Source organism: Schistocerca cancellata, chromosome 9 (assembly GCF_023864275.1).
Source record: "Schistocerca cancellata isolate TAMUIC-IGC-003103 chromosome 9, iqSchCanc2.1, whole genome shotgun sequence".
NCBI lineage: Eukaryota > Metazoa > Arthropoda > Insecta > Orthoptera > Acrididae > Schistocerca > Schistocerca cancellata.
In genome coordinates, this window is record NC_064634.1 from 201988475 (window position 1) to 202005787 (window position 17313).

Sequence of the window (17313 nt, forward strand, 5' to 3'; positions counted from 1 at the left end):
GCACCGTGGTATTTGTGACCAGAGCCTCCCCCACTGCTTATTGACGCCAGTCGTTTACCAGGGACGGATGTCTTGTAACTGTCAACACAATCCTTGCCCACAGCCATCGTTTTCGTGCAATTTCGTAGGTTACGTGCGTTCAATGCACTGTGAGTGATGAAATTAATTACAACAAAAATGAAGCGGTATCTTCTCAACGATGGTTCTCGTTAACGGGTGCAGAGAAAATGTAATGAGAATACGAACTATCTGGACGTGAATTCCGAACGGGGTCAGTGCCGAGGTCATTTAAAATTTGCATATTACGGCGTGAAGTCAAGCGCCGGCACGCCAGTCGGTAAGAGCCCATTATGTAAAGCAACTCTACTTCGGAGTATGGGGCGGCGGGTGGAATTATTGTTATTAAATGTTCCTATTATTTATGCTGTAGTTATCCGATCTCAACACTGGCTCTCAAACTACAATATTGGCAACCAGAAAGTGATTAGCAAAACGTGAAGCCTGTAATTAGAATTCCTAATGCCCACTTCACCTGAGAAATACACTTATAGCTACAGCTTATAGCTCTGAGGAATTAGGAGATTGTCTGGGGTTCAGAATCAAAAACGATTCTCTCTAAAATGTTCACTATATTCTGAAAGTCACAGACCAAAAAGAATCCACACAATCCAACTAACAGAGCAGTTCAGAGTCTAATGCGCTGATGCAACTATAACTGTTCAAATTAACTGTTTAAGTGAATGCTCGCCATAATTTGATGATAATGTCAAAATGGTTCAAATGGCTCTGAGCACTATGGGACTTAACTGCTGTGGTCATCAGTCCCCTAGAACTTAGAACTACTTAAACCTAACTACCCTAAGGACATCACACACATCCATGCCCGAGGCAGGATTCGAACCTGCGACCGTAGCAGTCCCGCGGTTCCGGACTGCGCGCCTAGAACCACTAGACCACCGCGGCCGGCGATGATGATGTCCATCAAACGCCACGCCACATAATGGTAGAATGTCTGTCCCGCGACGGCACGTGGAAATACGACGAAAACTGAAGATAGATCATTAAAGTCATCCCAGGATTAACACTTCACTCGAAAACGATTTCATGGTTACGCATATCCCGAGTAACTTATTACGGCATCCGAGGCTGTTTATAGCAATGATACCGATGCGACGCGACTCCCGGCACAGGTGGTGTGCTATTCGGCATCTGGAGAGAACTGGGGCCGTTTTCTCTCGCGCAGAGTTCTTATATATAAAGCCGCGGAGCGGACGGCTAAGGGAACGCCTGATCTACTCCGCTCTCCCGACTAGCCGCTAGGCTAGTAATGCACCACTTTAAGTTATTGAATAAATCATCGCTTCCTTTGCTGATGGCCGATGAAGCTCTCAATTTAAATGTGCATTCAGCACACAGGTAAGTAGTCATAATAAAAGTCTGATGTGGCTAAGTCAAATATTTTGGGCGAGAGAATTAATTTAATTACAATACTCGCAGTAGACGAGCTCTGAACTTGCCCTTTGGAGATACGCTATTGCTATAGTTTTATAGTTATTCAATTGAAACTTCTCACATCTTTATGATTATAGCGGATCTCCCTTCTACTTAAATTTAAACATCCTAGCCTTATTTATTCGCCTACTTAATCTATCTTGCTTCCTTAATTTCTAAGACAAAAACCAGAAAATCATGAATTTCAACTAAAATTTTAATTTGTGAGATCCAGGATACTGTTTCTACTAAATTATTATGCAAAAGGAATCCAAATATAAATTTTTAAGTTTCTAGCTCTTTTCTGTTGCGCCAATGATTTTTACAGAAAAACGTCCAAATTTAGAAAATGGTTAAAGTTATTGAACTGACATTCAAAACATATTGATTTAGTATTACTCCTGACATGCTAGAAACGTTTCAGGTTATTTACTTGATTTTTAAAGTATTGCGCAACATTTATGACGTCAGAGCTAATTACAGCGGACTGGCTGGCACACAATGGAAAGACTGATGTGAATTTTATACGGCGTGAGTAGGCTGCTTCCCTACAGGAGGTTCAGCTGAGCGAAGACATTTTGAAATTAACTGCAGATAACAGTTTTTGAAAACTGCTTCTGTGGCTGTTTCTGACAAAGAAGCCTGGTGTTCGGTGGTGAAGACGCGAAGAAAATGCTGTGCCGAAATGGGACTGTTCTTATGGATAGGACATCTGACACTTGTTAGAAGCAATTCAAAAAACTGTACACTGTATACGTTGACATCGGGAGCACATAATAGGAGAAGATATTTCCTGTTTTCTTTGCTTTTCCCCCGGACAAAAGTCAAAATACATATGAAAGGCTGTTTCAGGATGTAAAAATGAGTTACCAGGGTGCTCACTGAGAGCAACAGAGTTAAGATTCCAAACTGAAGCGACGAAAACAGCGTTTCTCGAAACGTTCCTTTCCGTTCGCAGTATTCATTGCAGCCAATGTCTGTGGAAGAAAATACAAGAACTGGGATTAACGAAGGGATTCAGGAACAAGGGAGGAGACCAATTGTTTCGCTGCATGTATGTTCCAGTGGCACGCCAACCACTGAACAGCGCTGATGAAGCATGGATGGTAATAACAGAAGAAATACCCAGTGGAGAAAAGGACATGCAGTTCGCAAACTACCGGGTGTTTGTTTTAGCGTGAGACAACTAAATATCTCGAAAATGACTACCTGCAAAAAAGGAAAGAAAAGAAAAGAAAGACATGTTGTAGGTGAAAACTAATATTAGGAAAGGGGACACTTGTATGCGCTCCTAATCATCCCACATGCGTGGGCGGGATCAATTTTGTATTTTCAAATGGACACATCCCTTCGTTTTTATCGCATATTCGGATCCTACACCAAAAAATTCGGTTTACTCAAACCATAGTTTTCCATTCGCGATAGATAGTGCTGTAATCGACAAATATCAAGTTTTAACACTATCATCGACATTACCTATAATGGACAGATCTAACTTCTTAGTTTGTTTTTACTTAATGTGACTTCTGTATAAGTATTCTCTTTCATGTAACGTCCACATAAACGTTTTATTCATTAATTATAATAATTTACGTAATTGTAATTAATCTATGGATGTAATTTCAAAAGTAAAGTGCTGCAAAAGAATGTAAAAAATCAAAACTTTAATTGTAATACTGGTTCGCGCATTCAAATCATTGGTTCATTACTTGCCAAATTGTATCTTGTCAACAAAACAGAATTTCAGTATCAGGTGAAATCAATCCCAGTAGCTAACTTTCCTTCTGAACCATGCTAATACTGGGTGCAGCTTTGCCTAATTAGGCTGGCGATAGTTTCCTTTCACTATAATTACAATTTACTTGATTACTAACAGGACCTTGGTTCGATTCTCCTTTACCTTTAATCTTTAGGGAAACAAAATTAGTCCGATGCCTTACTATTGCATACCGTCATGGTCACAAAATCAAAATCCTTTCGCAGGAATAACGTTACCGGAATATCAAATCGTTTAATAGCAGCAGGTGGTGTTATAAAGTCTGCCTGGTTTTGGAATTAAGAACCGATGCATTTGATTCTACATTGCATTTACGATGTAAATGTAAACCTTTGTGTTCTAATGGTTCGTATTTATGTTTAAAATTCACTTGGTTACTGCAAATTTGATTGTACAGTACAAATAATATGTGTAGACACTGACATCTCTAGCAAATAAACTACTTTTATGGTAACATTGTCTACTGTTCCCTACGGTATTGGTTGTGGTGAGTCCCCAAACTATCGGAATGCTTGACTTCGGTGGCCACCTCCGAAACCCACCATCAGGATGACCGGTCTCGGTGTGTGTTTCCATCTAAGCCCTGTAACTCTCACGCTGGCCGATAGGTGACTAACGGCGCAATACAAACCACACTCCTTGTACTAACAAGGGAACCTCCCCATCACACCCTCCTCAGATTTAGTTATAAGTTGGAATAGTGGATAGGCCTTGAAAAACTGAACACAGATCAATCGAGAAAACGGGAAGAGGTTGTGTGGAACTACGAAAAAAATAAGCAAAACGTACAAACTGAGTAGTCCTAGCGCAAGATAGGCAACAACTTGGAGGACAGAAGTTCAGGAGCGCCGTGGTCTCGTGGATAGCGTGAGCAGCTGCGGATGCAAAGGTCCTTGGTTCAAGTCCTCCCTCGAGTGAAAAATTTATTTGCTTTATTTTTGCAAAGTTATGATCTGTCCGTTCGTTCATTGACGTCTCTGTTAACTGTAATAAATTTAGTGTCTGTGTTTTGCGACCGCACCGCAAAACCGTGCGATTAGTAGACGAAAGGACGTGCCTCTCCAATGGGAACCGAAAACATTTGATCGCAAGGTCATAGGTCAACCGATTCCTCCACAGGAAAACACGTCTGGTATATTCTATGCGATACTGGTGACGGCATGTGCGTCATATGACAGTAATATGTTGTCGACCCACCTAACTTGTACACTTGGCGAATGGGTAAAAAGATTCTTCTACCTTGCCCGATTTAAGTTTTCTTGTGGATGTGATTATCACTCCCAAAAAAGTGATCGCATCGGACGGACTGATATAACTGTCTGAAAACAAAAAATTAAAATTTTCACTTGAGGGAAGACTTGAACCAAGGACCTTTCATGACACAGCAGCTCACGCTAACCACGGGACCACGGCGCTCCTACGATCTCAGTCTCCTTGATATTGCTTATCTCACGTGGACTACTCAGTTTGTGTATTTTGCTTATTTTTTTCATAGTTCCACCTAACTTCTTCCTGTTTTCTCGATTGATCCATGTTCAGTTTTTCAAGGCCTATCCACTCTGCCAACTTATAACTAAATCTGAGGGGGGTGCGATGGGGAGGTTCCCTTGTAAGGAAAAATGTCCATTGAGTGATAGTGAAAGGCACACCAGCCATGGATACTGACCGGACTCAAGCATTCCCAATGGTGAGAGGCAAGGGGACTCACTGATATCAAGCATCTCTTTGGGAACAGAAAACAATTATATCCACGTTGTTGTTGCTGGTTAACGTTAGATGTAGTTTCTGATCAGAGACTTAAACGGCTAACCGTACTGTAGTGTACAATAAAATTTGCAACACTAAAGTAAATTTCGAAGATAAATATGTACGGTTAGAATATAAGGTTTACGTTTCATCGTAAATGAAATGTAGAATCAAATGCGTCGGTACTACATGGCAAAAACAGGCACACTTGATATCTGTCGATTGCAGCGCTATCTAACAAGAATGGAAAATAATACTGCAAGTAGGTCTTACATATTTTTGTCGTAGAGAATATTGCGGGGAAGGCTAACCAAAAACTGAGTTTTATTGGCAGGACACTTAGAAAATGTACAGATCTACTGAAGAGACTGCCTACACTACGTTTGTCCGTTCCTTTTTAGAATACTGCTGAGCGGTGTGGGATCCTTATCGGATAGGATTGACGGAGTGTATCGAGAAAGTTCAAAGAAAGGCAGCACGTCTTGTATTATCGCGGAATGGGGGATAGAGTGTCACTGAAATGATACAGGATTTGGGATGAACATCATTAAAACAAAGGCGTTTTTCGATGCGGTAGAATCTTCTCGCGAAATTTCAGTCGCCAATTTTCTCCTCCGAATGCGAAAATATTTTGTTGACGCCGACCTACATAGGGAGAAACGACCTTCATAATAAAATAAGGCAAATCAGAGCTCGCAAGGAAAGATACAGGTGTTCGTTTTTTCCGCACGCTGTACGAGACTAGAATAATAGAGAATTATTGAGAAGATGGTTCGATGGTCCCTCTGCCAGGCACTTAAATGTGCAGAGTATCCACGTAGATGTAGAATCCGAATATGCAATAATAATTGGAGTTACCATTAGATAATACAAAGTTGACCCCGCCCACACTGGTGGGGTGGTTGGGAGATGGCCAGTTGTAACAATGACAGACGAGGCCCTTATGATACATGCGTCGTTTTTGAGTTATTTAGTTGTCTGGAGATAAAACCCTATATACGGTCAGACAACAGATTTGAAATCTTAGTATACCAAACGATATGTGGAATGTTTTGAAGTAGGGCATGGGATCATGAACGCTGTTGAGGGTTGACATACGAAACTAAACTCCTCGATATATCGAAAAGATCCAAACATATACTTTTTGATAAATAAACTGAAGGAGGAAGCAGTAAACGTCATATCTGAAATTAAAAATAATATCACATTGGCCTGCCTCTTCAAGGAAAAAGAAAAAGATTCATACATCTTGACAAAGAGTTAAAAGACACTAAAAGAATATGTAACATTTCAGGAGGTTTAATACGTTTAAAATCTCTTGTTTTTTAAAAAAAATGAGTGAGAAAAGAAAAATTTATGAAATAGTACAAGAAGTTTGATCATTTGCTGCAATAATGTTGTAGAAAGAAAAAAAAAGGTAAAAATAAATAAACAAACATTAAGACATGGCTGTGTACTATTTGCATTGTCACTCACAAGCCTGGATAAAATATGAAGGTATGATGTTATTAGGAAAACAACGGGAAAATACACGGATTGTGTTCGAAAACGCCACGATGACGTCACGGATCGCAAAGTTCACAACATCGCCGATAATGCCTGTGAAGTCACTAACCGTGTGAGACTTGTTGTTGACGACAGCTACGGATAGCCTGTGAACGTGTGTCTTTACTTGTATGCAATGTTACGGGTCGGGCAGCAAGGTCATCCACTTGAGCTGGCCGTCAAGCGAGCAACTGCAAAGAATCTTCTGTCATGCACAGCTTGTGGTTTCTAGAATTCCTCGCCAGTTTCGCGACCCCTGGAATTCACGCTGCTTTATTCTTTGAAAGTTAGTCGAGAAATATGGAAATTCTTGTACTTAAAAATAAAAGTAAACACCATTCACAGATTGGCCCTTAACGCCTGTTCCGACTGGCCAGCTGTTGACTACAAGGCTGTTCGAGGACTGATCTATGACCGTGGGTCATGCGATCGGCATTTCGTTAGACTTTCCCACCGTTATTGCCAGTAGATGAATCGTGATGTTATTGCTGCTTTTTCTCATCCATGCATTTCCACATTTGGCCTCACGAGGCTATGTGGACGACATTACAGACCTCCCAACCTTAGAAAAATACAAGGAGGTACTGGGAATCAAACCCGGGTCCTTCTGGATCGAAGGCTGCGATGCAAAGCAATCAGCCATAGTAAAGGATACAGCACTCAGTCGCAAATAATGCATATCCAGTTTCGGTCACTGTGTGGCCATCTTCGGTGCAGAAAATGTAAGTTAAAACATTAAAACCAATTACATTTGCACATAGTCGCAAGTGGAACATTCATGACAAAGGCTGAGTTGTCATGATTAGTCCAGTTAGGAATACGTGCATAAAAAAGTGATTTTTAGCTTTAACTTACGTTTACTGTACCTAAAATGGTCACACATAACCGAAACCTGGATATTCAATAAAAATTTTTTTGCGAATGATTTATGTAGGCAACGGCCTTGCCGCAGTGGATACACCGGTTCCCGTGAGATCACCGAAGTTAAGCGCTGTCGGGCGTGGTCGGCACTTGGATGGGTAACCATCCAGGCCGCCATGCACTGTTGCCGTTTTTCGGAGTGCAGTAAGTCTCATGATGCCATTTAAGGAGCTACTCGACCGAATAGTGGCGGCTTCGGTCAAGAATACCATCTTACGACCGGGAGAGAGGTGCGCTGACCCCATGCCCCTCCTATCCGTATCCTCCTCCGAGGATGACACGGCGGTAGGATGGTCCCGGTAGGCCACTCGTAGTCTGAAGACGGAGTGAATGATTTATGTATCCTTTACTACTTGTGATTCCTGTCACGAAACCTCACAACGGGCGGGAGAGCGGTGTGCTGACCACAAGCCCCTCCACATCTGCATCAGTCTCACCTATATGCTGAGGATGAGACGGCGGTCGGTCAGTACCACTGGGCCTTCTGAGGCCTGTTCGGACGAGTTTGTGATCAACGCATTTACTGAAATGCCTTTTTTTTATGATGAGCCACATCCTCCCTTCCCCCCCTCCCGTCCCTCCCGCCGCCAACCCACAAGCACCCCGCCCCCTTGGATTCACGCCTGGCTGTATTAACAATGACAGACAACATATCTGCGTTACCTGTCCTAGCTTAATAGATGTAAAGTAACTCAATGAAAAAAAATGTGGCACAATTAAATAATACAATGGCCCTTCCCATGAACAAACTTCAGATATACGAGTTTCCTTCGACAAAGCGTCAAATATTGTTATGAAATCGATCAAAACGTCTTTGCAGCAACACATTACCCCAAAGTTCATTTTCGCACTTCATGATAACAGCAGCGGTAGAATCTTTGACACTCTGCATCGGCTTTTGTGAGAGAAACAAGCCTAGTGAGCTACATCCTTCCTTGCTGAATGTCAAAGAATACGACGTCCAACGCTATGGCTGTTCTACGGCAGCGGAAGGAACCCTGGGCGTCGAACTTCCGATAATCACAGTTGAAGGAGCAGACAAACAAATAAGGTAGTTGAAATGGATACAAGATAACGCTCTCTTGTTTAGCGAGTCAAGATTCCGTTTACTTAACCGGCAACACAGGAAAAAAGCAGGGCGTGTTCACTGGTTGCGTGCAAACAGTGCGTGCAGCCATTAAAAAAAAAAAAAAAAAAGAGAGAGAGAGAGGTAAATTTGCTTCATGAATTCGCAATTACCCACGGGGGAGTGAGCTCCGCGGAATCCCTTGTGAAGCCGGGCACGTGCAGCGTTGCGAGGTTGGCACGCCTGGCCGGGGGCTTTTACACCACGTCACGACCAGCACGAGCTCCGGTCTCTCCTCTTCTGCGGGTGTCTTTCTCCTGCGCGGACCGTATTTTAACCGCCGCGGAGCAGGAAAATCCCCTGGGCTGTCCCGAAACAAAGCTGCTAATGACAAAAGGCGGCGGGGAATTTTACATCGTGCGCGAAATCGGATTTCACAGCTGTACGGTTTCTCGGCGCTGTCGGGTACCTGTTGGAGCTCGCGTGTAGGCGCCGAATTAGAGGAAACTGTTTGGTCGGAAGCTTCCACGTCTCGCCTCTTCGCACGCACCGCGTGCGCGTTTATCGTCGTCCAGAGCGTCGCAGGAAGAGTAGCGCAACAGTGGCGATTTTTTTTTTTTTTTTTACATTAACATCAGGCGGCGGTTTAAGCCATGTCTCGTCTCCTTGTGGAGGCATCACCGCAGGCTGTAAGGCTGCTGACAATAGTTTCAAACTCACCAAGCCGGTTGTACCTAGACAAACATTTTCACTTTACGGATATCAGGTCGTGATCTAAGATGTATTTCTGTGAACGATATTTCTTCTGTTAATGTTGAAGAAATCAAAAAGTGCTTCAAATGGCTCTAAGCACTATGGGACTTAACATCTAGGGGTAGATTTAGAACTACTTAAACCTAACTTAACCTAAGGACATCACACATATCCATGCCCGAGGCAAGATTCGAACCTGCAACCGCAGCAGCAGCGCGGTTCCGGACTGAAGTTGAAGAAATCATCGAAGGCTATAAGACTCTAATAGTACTTACAGGCTCATCAAGTTGGACTTTTTATACGTATTTACAAAAGAAATGTATACTCCGAAGAAAAGTCGTAGCATGTGTATAGGAATATGTATTTCGAAGGGTAGATAATATACAAAAATTCAATGTAGACGATATCCTAATATCCCTCATGTTTGCTGATTACATGTTATACTAATTTAGGGCCACGTGGTCTGATGGCGTCTTGTTACGGTTCGCGCGGCTCCCCACATCGGAGGTTCGAGGCCTCCCTCGGGCCTGTGTGTGTGTGTGTGTGTGTGTGTGTGTGTGTGTGTGTGTGTGTGTGTGTACGTGGTTCAAATGGCTCTGAGCACTATCGGACTTAACAGCTATGTTCATCAGTCCCCTAGAACTTAGAACTACTTAAACCTAACTAACCTAAGGACATCACACAACACCCAGTCATCACGAGGCAGAGAAAATCCCTGACCCCGGTGTGTATGTGTGTTGCCCTTATCATAAGTTAGGTTAAGTAGTGTGTAAGCTTAGGGAGCGATGACCTCAGCAGTTTGGTCCTATAAGCTCTTACCACAAAGTTCCAAAATTTGCTAATTTAGACCTGTGACTGATTTCGATTGGCAGCCACAAGACGTGGAATGATAAAGTACATAAGCAATTTAAACAAATACAGATGTATCATACGTGCTAACCTAAGCGTAATGTATGTATTTCAGAAAAATAAAATAAGAAAACACATCGAGCCGGCCGGGGTGGCCGAGCGGTTCTAGGCGCTACAGTCTGGAACAGCGCGACCGCTACGGTCGCAGGTTCGAATCCCGATTCGGGCATGGCTGTGTGTGATGTCCTTCGGTTAGTTAGGTTTAAGTAGTTCTAAGTTCTAGGGGACTGATGACCACAGAATTTAAGTCCCATAGTGCTCAGAGCTATTTGAGCCAAAACACATCGAGAATGCCCCAATTCAGGTGAAACACGTTAAGGTAGTTACGGAAAATAATAATTTCGTACTTCTAAAAAGGCAGGACCCACCCTTAATTAAGGCATTTTCTATCATTGCTTTATGTATCCCGACTGGTAGGCGGCGCGTGGGTGTCCTCCTGTAAACTGAAGGGTATGCTGAATGTAGGAAGTGAGTAGGGGCAGGAGAAGGAGAAATGCTTGGTACTGCATTTAGGTTATAACTCTTTTACTTAACTTTGCGTACAGATGAGCAAGTAGCTGCGAAGCCGTTCATCCATCATCTAACAGCTACTAGTAGTTGGACAAACTATCACAAAGTCTGTAATGGCTAGACCCATATGAAGTAGAAACAATGTTGCTAGGCCGTCTCCTCGGAATCAAAATGGGCTGAATCTGGAGCGGAGCTCGTAGAGCTGCACAGCGCCGGCTAGAGGGCGCTGTCGTAGTGCCACCCTACGAACTTTGCACCTACGCCGTGGCACCGTAGCTACCGATACCACATTGCTGCTTCGCCATCATCAATTACTTTTCTGCTCAAATAATAAAACTCATCTACAAGTCTCGTTTCTTAATCTCATTTTCTTTGCATCGTCTGATTTAATTATACTACATTCTGTGGTCTAGGGGTTAGTCTGGCTTTCGCTTTAGAAAATCAACACTACGATTTAGCTTCTGCAACGACTACACACGACCAAAGACCTTGGAAGTGGAACGCTTCCTACGCGACGTTGCTAAGATCCCTGCGGCATCTTGGCCATCCATTTGTCCATATTAAGCAATACGGTGTTGTGCGAAAGAATACTTCGTGACACCCGACACGGACTACGCTTTTGCCACGCCGACGGAAATGTCGGTGCGGTCACTGTCGACCGCGCAGGCTTGGGAATGCACAGAATACGAGTTTCCTAACGTCCGTTCGAGCTCCCGGCGGAAGACGTTATCGCGGCTTTCCGCTCCTATGGCACTTTACATGGCCACACTGCCGAACGCCGGGCGCAATTCCAAACGAACCCCGTTCTTAAAGGTGTACGACAGATCACCATCGATCTCCATTGCCACGTGTCATCTTACCTGCAAATCAGGGGTGCCGAATGGTCATCATATACGACGGTCAACCCAACACCCGTTCCTGGTGCGGCAAAGAAGGCCATCTCCTCTCTGACTGTCTTCAGCGACGAATCACCCAATTGCCAGCAGCTACCGTAGCGCCTCCGACTCCGACGACGGTTTTACCGATCACCTACCCATCGGCGCTCTCTTCTTCTCCCACCGGCTGCCGCCCGTCGGACCATGTACCGGTGACCCTTCCTGCTGCTACTGATAACGCAGGGGTCGACGCGTCGCGCTTACAACCTGACGCTATTCCGGCGCCTCTACCCACAGCAACAACTTCCTATCCCCACTCTGCCGATGTTCAAAAATGTGTGTGAAATCTTATGGGACTCAACTGCTAAGGTCATCAGTCCCTAAGCTTACACACTACTTAACCTAAATTACCCTAAGGACAAACAAACACACACACACACACACACACACACACACACATGCCCGAGGGAGGACTCGAACCTCCGCCGGGACCAGTCTACAGTCCACAGACCGCTCGGCTACCGAGCGAGGTGGCGCAGTGGCTAGCACACAGGACTCGCATTCGGGAGGACGACGGTTCAATCCCGCGTCCGGCCATCCTGATTTAGGTTTTCCGTGATTTCCCTAAATCACTCCAGGCAAATGCCGGGATGGTTCCTTTGAAAGGGCACGGCCGACTTCCTTCTCCGTCCTTCCCTAACCCGATGAGACCGATGACCTCGCTGTTTGGTCTCTTCCCCCAAACCCACCAACCAACCAACCAACCGCTCGGCTAATCCCGCGCGGCACTCTGCCGATGATACGGGCGCTCCCTCACTTCCCGCAACGGCCTTCCTCCCAGACCGCCGCGACACCCTCCCGTCTTCCGACACAGAGGGTCGAACACGCAAACAACGTTCACCTAAAAGACTCAAGAGGAGGCTCCGTACGGTCTCTGAACGAGACTGATCACTTTTCCCTGAGACTCCAGAGGCCGTCCGGCCTGACGACGCCTAGGAGAATCTGCACGACGACGCGAATGACGACAACATGACGCCGGCTGTGGCTGTACCGGAGCCTACTCTGCTGGCTGGCCCAGGTGCACCTGAACCAATGGACTCCACAGTTGCGACTGCCGCCGAGACGTCCTCCGCTCCTACGAACGAAGTGGAACGTAAGAACATCACAGCGACAGCGCCTTCAATGGCGTAGAGTGACGACGTCGACGAAGGCTCGAATCACTCGCTGGGGACGGAGTTACCCCAGAGGGAAGCCTAGTTACGTCGCCGATAACGCCGTCAGGTGGCTTACGGCATGACACTCTTCTGAACAGCACGTTGCAAGGCATCCCAGATATGCTCAATAATGTTCATGTTTGGGGAGTTTGGTGGCCAGTGGAGGTGTTTAAGTTCAGAAGAGTGTTCCTGGAGCCACCATGTTGCAATTCTGGACGTGTGGGGTATCGCATTGTCCTGCTGAAATTGACCAAGTCATTCGAATTGCACAGTGGACATGAATGGATGCAGGTGATCAGACAGGATACTTACGTACCTGTCAACTGTCAGAGTCGTATCTAGACGTGTCAGGAATCCCATATCACTCCAACTGCACACGCCCCACATGGTTACGATGCCCCCACTAGCCTGACATGTTGACATGCAGAGTCCATGGATTCATGAGGTTGGCCCCACACCCGTACACGTCGATCCGCTCGATACGACTCGTCCGACCAGGCAACATGTATCGACAGTCCAATACTGCTGTTGACGGGCCCAGGCGAGGCGTAAAACGTTGTGTCGTGCAGTCATCATGGGTACACGATTGGGCGTTTGGCTCCGAAAGCCCATGTCGATGATGTTTCGTTGAGTTCTTCGCTCGCTGACACTTAATGGTGGTCCAGCATTGAAATCTGCAGCATTTTGCGGAAGGGTTGCACTTCTGTCACGTTGAACGATTCTCTTCAGTACTCGTTGGTCCAGTTCTTGCAGGATCTTTTTCCGGCCGCAGCGATGTCGAAGATTTGATGTTTTACCGGGTTCGTGATATTCATTGTACGCTTGTGAACCGGCTGTACGGGAAATTCTCCACTTCATCAGTACCTGGGAGATTCTGTGTGCGCCGACTATAGCACCGCGTTCAAATTCACTTACATCTTGATAACCTGCCATTGTAGCAGCAGTAACCGATCTAACAACTGCGCCAGACACTTGTCTTGTATAGGCGTGGCCGACCGCTGCGCAGTATTCTGCCTGTTTACATATCTCTTTATTTGAATACAGATGGCTATACCAGGTTTTTTGGCGATTCAGTGTAGATCTAGAAGCTACGGAAGTACAGGGTGATCAAAAAGTCAGTATAAATTTGAAAACTTAATAAACCACGGAATTATGTAGATAGAGAGGTAAAAATTGACACATATGCTTGGAATGACATGGGGTTTTATTAGAACAAAAAAAAAAAAACAAAGTTCACAAAATGTCCGACAGATGGCGCTGGACAGCAAAACTGCTACCGTGACGGGTGAGAGGTACGCCCATATGTTACAGAATCGCATCATACCTAGCCTGGCTGATAAACACCTGCAGGAACGTACGATGTTTATGAAGGATGGCGCTCCACACCATATTGATAGACGCGTGAAAGATCTCTTGCGCGCGTCGTTTGGTGAGGATCGTGTGCTCAGCCGCCACTTTCGTCATGCTTGGCCTCCCAGGTCCCCAGACCACAGTCCGTGCGATTATTGCCTTTGGGGTTACCTGAAGTCGCAAGTGTATCGTGATCGACCGACATCTCTAGGGGTGCTGAAAGACAAAATCCGACGCCAATGCCTCACCATAACTCCGGACACGCTTTATAGTGCTGTCCACAACATTATTCCTCCACTACAGCTATTGTTGACGAATGATGGTGGACATATTCAGCATTTCCTGTAAAGAACATCATCTTTGCTTTGTCTTACTTTGTTATGCTAATTATTGCTATTCTGATCAGATGAAGCGCCATCTGTCGGACATTTTTTGAACGTTTGTATTTTTTTGGTTCTAATAAAACCCCATCTCATTCCAAGCATGTGGGTCAATTTGTACCCCTCTATCTACATTATTCCGTGATTTATTCAGTTTTCAAATTTATATTGAGTTTTTGATCACTCGGTACAAAATCCTCTCCTGTAGATGACGGTGAGAATAGGTTAACTTCTTGTGGTAGCAAATAATGCAACCAACCGCTGTTAAGCTATACATCGAAATGTGTGTGTGTGTGTGTGTGTGTGTGTGTGTGTGTGTGTGTGTGTGTGTGCGTGCGTGCGTGCGCGTGTGTGCGCGCGAGCGCGCCACTATCTGAAATGCAAGTTGGAATGTTTAGACGTTCCATCTCGTGACGTCATTGCGGACCGACCGTGAGGCTTGTAGCCGACCGGTGTGGCCGTGCGGTTGTAGGCGCTACAGTCTGGAACCGCGTGACCGCTACGGTCGCAGGTTCGAATCCTGCTTCGGGCATGGATGTGTGTGATGTCCTTAGGTTAGTTAGGTTTAAGTAGTTCTAAGTTCTAGGGGACTGATGACCACAGATGTTAAGTCCCATAGTGCTCAGAGCCATTTGAACCATTTTGTGAGACTTGTGCTGAACGTGCTGTGCGCAAAAACAACTGCACACGAGTCGAAGCAGGTGCGGTAGACGGAAGGGCGTCTGGCAATGTTAGCTGCTCGGTCGACGCGTATTGATCGACCGCCGGCTATATGGCACACATATGTGTACATTACACGCACACGCGTTCGCACGCAGGTGGAGTGCAGGCAGCGGCGACGATGCGGCGGTCAGCTCCGACGGCCGGCGGCGACGCGCAAATTAAAATATTAATTAAATATCGCCCGTAATAATTATACTAAACATAACTGCAGTGGCGCCGTGTTTGCTCTGCCGGGCCGGAATGTTATTAAAAGCAAACAAACACGGTTAATGACGTTTCGAATGCGTCGCGGCGTGGTCGGTCGGCGTGCATTTGCCGTCTGTCCCACGCCGTCACACTAGGCGCTGCCAGCACATTTTGACCCGGGGGACTCCGCAGGGCAGAGTGTTAGCGGAGGAAAAATTGAACGTGTTATTGCAGAGAATTCCTACACACGTAGCTTACTAGCATAATGTCATTTCTACTACTACACCCGGCGTCCACTACTGGCCATTAAAATTGCTACACCAAGAAGAAATGCAGATGATAAATGGGTATTCAATACAAATATATTATATATTCAATACAAATATATTATATATATATATATATATATATATATATATATATTCAATACAAATATATTATACTATAACTGACATTTGGATGCATAGATCCAGAGAAATCAATACCCAGAACAACCACCTCTGGCCTTAATAACGACCTTGATACGCCTGGGCATTGAGTCAAACAGAGCTTGGATGGCGTGTACAGGTACAGCTGCCCATGTAGCTTCAACACGATACCACAGTTCATCAAGAGCAGTGACTGGTGTATAGTGACGAGCCAGTTGCTGGGCCACCATTGACCAGACGATTTCAATTGTTGAGAGATCTGGAGAATGTGCTGGCTAGGGCAGCAGTCGAACATTTTCTGTATCCAGAAAGGCCCGTACAGGACCTGCAACATGCGGTCGTGCATTATCCTGCTGAAATGTAGGGCTTCGCTGGGATCGAATTAAGGCTAGAGCCACGGATCGTAACACATCTGAAATGTAACGTCCACTGTTCAAAGTGCCGTCAATGCGAACAAGAGGTGACCGAGATGTGTAACCAGTGGCACCCCATACCATCACGCCGGGTGATACGCCAGTATGGCGATGACGAATACACGCTTCCAATGTGCGTTCACCGCGATGTCGTCAAACACGGATGCGACCATCATAATGCTGTTAACAGAACTTGGATTCATCCGATAAAATGACGTTTTGCTATTCGTGCACTCAGGTTCGTCGTTGACTACGCCATCGCACGCGCTCCTACCTGCGATGCAGCGTCAAGGGTAACCGCAGCCATGGTCTCCGAGCTGATAGTCCATGCTGCTGCAAACGTTGTCGAACTATTCGTGCAGATGGTTGTTGTCTTGTAAACGGCCCCATCTGTTGACTCAGGGATCGAGACGTGGCTGCACGATCCGTTACAGCGATGCGGATAAGACGCCTGTCATCTCGACTGCTAGTGATACGAGGGCGTTGGGATCCAGCACGGCGTTCCGTTATCACTCTCCTGAACTCACCGATTCCATATTCTGCTCACAGTCATTTGATCTCGACCAACGCGAGCAGCAATGTCGCGATACGATAAACCGCAATCGCGATAGGCTACAATCCGAGCTTTGTCAAAGTCGGAAACGTTATGGTACGCATTTATCCTCCTTACACGAGGCATCACAGCAACGTTTCACCAGGCAACGCCGGTCAGCTGCTGTTTGTGTACGAGAAATCGGTTGGACACTTTCCTCATGTCAGCACGTTGTAAGTGTCGCCACCGGCGCCAACCTTGTGTGAATGCTCTGAAAAGCTAATCATTTGCATACCACAGCATCTTCTTCCTGTCTGTTAAATTTCGCGTCCGTAGCACGTCACCTTCGTGGTGTAGCAGTTTTAATGGCCAGTAGTGTACACCAACATACAGAGGGTGTAAACGGTAACTGTTTTAGGTAGCACAGTGTTGTAGGAGAAATCGAGACGAACAATTTGGTATAAAATACTCATGGCTGATAACATTCGCATGTA

At 45.5% G+C, this 17313-nt stretch overlaps 1 pseudogene; it reads left to right on the top strand.

Moving 5' to 3' along the window:
* Positions 1 to 7492: 7492 nt before the first annotated feature.
* Positions 7493 to 7610, top strand: LOC126102407 (5S ribosomal RNA; annotated as a pseudogene).
* Positions 7611 to 17313: the final 9703 nt, after the last annotated feature.